Source organism: Lactuca saligna, chromosome 1 (assembly GCF_052625555.1).
Source record: "Lactuca saligna cultivar CGN05327 chromosome 1, ASM5262555v1, whole genome shotgun sequence".
NCBI lineage: Eukaryota > Viridiplantae > Streptophyta > Magnoliopsida > Asterales > Asteraceae > Lactuca > Lactuca saligna.
Window position 1 is genome coordinate 30,154,509 of NC_136417.1, and position 4,558 is coordinate 30,159,066.

The 4,558-nt window shown below is 38.0% G+C and overlaps 1 pseudogene; it reads right to left on the minus strand.

Moving 5' to 3' along the window:
• Positions 1–351: 351 nt before the first annotated feature.
• LOC145004353 (subtilisin-like protease pseudogene) lies at positions 352–2,580 on the minus strand (annotated as a pseudogene).
• Between the last annotated feature and the right edge of the window lie 1,978 nt (positions 2,581–4,558).

A 4,558-nucleotide genomic window follows, 5' to 3' on the forward strand; every position in this document is an offset into this window, starting at 1 on the left:
TTTGAACCATTTCAATTCTGACCAATTTATCAAAATTAATGATATTCCAGACTTGCAGAGAGTGCATATATGAGTTTCATACCAAACTAGATAGGACCTAAAGTTTATTACATATATTGAATGCAAATGAGGAAATATTAATGTTAAAGATTTGAAAGGTTTTACTTCTTTATTATATCCCATAATATACCTAGTACAAAACAATACATCTTGCAACTTAGTTATGGTGTAATTATATATATATATATATATATATATATATATATATATATATATATATATATATATATATATATATATATATATATATATATATAGACCACTTTAGACGTGTATATGATTCTTAATTATTCATTCAAACTTGAATGAAAACGGTGTCCGAACCGAGTATTGACCCGAAACCCAAGTCATATGGCCTTGGCTGTAAGGACCATTCACCTCAGCCGTAGCATCTCGAGAAAAGGTTATACTGTACGTCACCTTCTGCTGCACTGCTGTGAAGCTGAGCTCATGTACTTGAGAAAGACCGAATCCAGTGTCAGTGCCAGTGCTGACCACAAGTTTTACACCGTGTGGCACATGAATTTCCCCGACGGTGTAAGTTGAGTTTGACATACCAACATTAGTCACCGTCCTTGAGTATGTTTTGCTGTCACCTCTTTTTAGTGAAACCGCAAAAGAAGGATAGTTGAGTTGTGCCTCCGGGATGGTTTTTGAGCATGAGACTTTCTTATTTGTGATCAACTCGATTTGTTTTTGAGTATAGCCTAACCCACACAGATACGGAATGTAATCGCTAGGTTGGATGTCAAAGACTAACCCTGGATCGTTGGATTTAGATGGGTTCACGTGACCCGAGCCAATGCCAAACACATCTGTAGGAAGCAGTCTTGGGTCACTTTGGTCTACAATCGCGTGGTTGTTTAGGCTGACTTGACTCGCGGTTGTCATTATTGCAGACTTGATAGCAGCAGGAGACCAATCCGGGTGTTCTCTTTTCATAAGTGCTGCTACCCCCGCTAGATGAGGACAAGACATGGACGTGCCGTATGTGACGTGGAAGTGCGCCTTGTTTCTTGTATTGTTATCATCTGACTTGGACCAAGCTGCAAGAATGTTAACCCCGGGTCCAGTAATATCTGGTTTCAGGATTCCAGGACTTGCAGAGTTAGGCCCTCTCGAGGAGAAAGAAGCCAGCTCAGGAGCCGTATTTATGCCGAGTACAGTTCCATGAAAAAGGATAGTGGCTACAGGGGAAGAAGTCGAATTTAAATACTTTTTTATCTCAATTCCTTCCCCGTAACCCACATCCGATGCTGGAAGAACATGAGCCTCTGCTATTGTTGTCTCGCCGAAATGTTTATCATTAGCAAGTATCACGGCAGCTCCTCCTGCTGCCTTTACATGTTCGCTCGTACACCTTCTCGAACCATCACAAAATACAACTTTCCCCTTCACATCAACAAGTTTGCCATCTTTTCCAGGGTAAACAAGAGGTCGGAACTTATGGTTGAAATTCTTGGGTTGGTATAACGACTCTCCATCGTATGACTTGTTGTTTCCAAGATAAACTGTCGTCCTTATTCTCCTGTCAATCGTACTAGCCGCAACGGTAAGTACCCATGGCGCTTCATTGGATAATGTTGAATTATAAGGCCCGGAATTACCAGCGGAACAACTCACAAAGATCCCTTTCTGCATGGCAGCAAAGGAGGCGATAACAATAATATCTTCGTAGAATTGGCTGGAAGGTCCACCAAGTGAAACTGAAAGCACATCAACACCGTCTTCGATAGCTGCATCCATACCTGCTGCAATGGCACTCCCGGTACAAATTCCATAAACTCCCCCACACACTCTATACACGGCCAAGTGTGCCAGTGGTGCTATTCCAGTGGCAGTGCCATTGGCATTTCCCAATACGTTTGCGTTCTGTACGGGACTCCCTGCAGCAGTACTTGAAGTGTGTGTTCCATGGCCATCCTCATCAACCGGAGTAGTAGCTCCCGGAATAAAGCTCCTCATTCCGATCAGCTTCTTATTGCACCCTGCCACTTCACATTTGCCTTTCCATCTGGCCGGTGGACGTGGCATGCCTTTATCGTGAAATGAAGGATGCCCAGGAGTAGTTCCGCTGTCTAGAACCCCAATTATAATTCCCTTCCCATACTTTGAAGACATCCAAAACCCCGAATTTTGGTGCAACCCTAAAAAATGTGGGGAACGAGTTGTATGCAACTGAAACATACTCTCGGACCTTATAGATAAAACTTCCGTCATATTCTCCATCGCCTTTGCTTGTTGCGCCGACATTTTTGCAGCAAATCCAGTAATCACGTGGTGGTACATATGAATCATGATTGGTTTCTCATTTGAGACTGAAACAACAGTTTCAGAGAAGAGAAGTGACTTGTACCACTCTTCAAGGTCTCGTGGCTGTGAAAACTCTTGGCCTTGGGGTGAAGTTAATTGAACAATGTAGGTTTCGAGTTCAATATCATCGGCCTTGCATGTAGGAGGGATTTGGAAAATGGTGGTGCAAGTGATGAGAACCAACACATAAGCAATAATTGACGACATTTCTTATCGTTTGCTAGAAATGATTTGTAAAAGAGTTTGAGTATGTTTCTTTTTCGTTGTAAAAATGTATATATAGACTATAGAGCATCGAGGGGTGCATCATGCATGTGGGAGTAGAGTTTCATCGCACTTCAAGTGAGCACCTATTGAAAGTGACACTTTATTTGAATTTTGTTAAGAAATAATTGGTTTCTAACAACTTAATTATAATGATTAAATGACAAACTGAAATAGCCTAAACACTCTACTGCCTATAGATAGAAAAATACGACTTAGCTAAGAAGGTTATTTATTTATTTATCTATTTATTTATTTTTTGCAAGAATGAGGTTGTTTCCCATTTTCTTTGCAAAACTGGGGTTAGTTTATCCTTTTTTGTAAAAATGGGCCTTTGATCCCACCAAAGCAACAAAACGGTTACAATATTTTTCATAAAAGCCCTTTCAAATTTCAAGAATCACACATTTAACTTATATAATGTAATATATTCATACTGTTTGTATTTTAAAAATATTTTTTTTATCATATTCTTTGACATATGAGCTAATTTATTTTATATTAATAAATTTTGTATATAACTTTGAACAATTTGTACCATCAAGAGTCTTGAACACATGCACTATGCAGTGTATGCCATGACTAGTGTTTTTAGATGGTGGGGAATTTTAATCCGTTGTTGTTCTGTGTCTAATCTTTCACTAATTGATCAATATTCTGTCGTTATTTTGTTGTTACTCTGTCATTAATTTGTCAATATTCGTCGTTAGTCTGTCCCTATTAGTTGCTAATTCGAAATTCTAGGGGCTCATTTTTTTTTTCCGTAGAGGGCCTTCAAAATCAACGCTCCAATATATCATTAAAAATATATTATTAATATCTTCAAATTGATACCATTAAGGATGTTCGTCAAACCTTACCACGTAACTTATGTAGTTTAGACGACGAAATAAACTACAACTTTTTTGTTTTACATTTATGTATATAATCATGTTAGGGTTTTCAAATTATATGAGATTTCATGTTTCCTAAACCAAAAGTATTTACTTTCATAATGATTTGTTTTGAACAACCATAAAATGTAAAGAATCTTATTAGATAATTAGTATTAATTATATTTAAATGTTTGTGTTGTATTTATCTTGTATTTGTTACTCTTTTATCATATAAGATTTGTTTGTATTATTCTCGTATAAATACAACTCTCACACACATAACTAATGTGTGGTTGATTCAATCTTAGTTTATATGGTATCAATCTAAACTTTCCTCCTTCATTATTTCCTAAACCCTAAACTTCTACCGATCTTATTCTCTTCTTCCTGGGATCTATTCATGGCGAGGTCTACAAATAACACTTTCACTATGAACATGTTGTTGCATATGATACCAATTAAACTCTCTCCTATCAACAACTCAATGCCCATATTGATGGCTCCTCTAAAGCCCCACCTACAGAGATTAAGGTTGAAAACAAACTCACTCCGAATCCTGCTTATGCTACCTGGTTTAATCCCGACCAACGATCTGTTATCCTTCTTAATTCCTCTCTGACGGAAGAAGCAGCTTTTGAAGTACTTGGATTATCGACTGCTCATTCTATATGGCTCGCACTTGAAGCTGCATATAGCAGTTCCTCAGTTGAACGCATTCATTCTCTGCGTGATAACCTTCATAACATCACTAAAGGTTCATCTTCTGTCCCTGAATATAGTCGAAAATTCAAGGTTATTTGTGATTAACTTTCTGCTATTGCTCAACTCTTTGAGGCTATTGATAAGCTATATTGGTATTTATGTGGTTTGGGTTCCCCTTTTGAAACGTTTTCCACTGCTATTCGTACCATCAAACCTCCTCCTGTTTTTCATGATCTTGTTGCTCAGGCTGAAGCCCATGAGATTTTTCTTCAGCCATTACATGGTTCTTCCACACCACCTGTTGCTTTTTTTTTTCTCAGAACTCACGTTTCAACAACAACAAT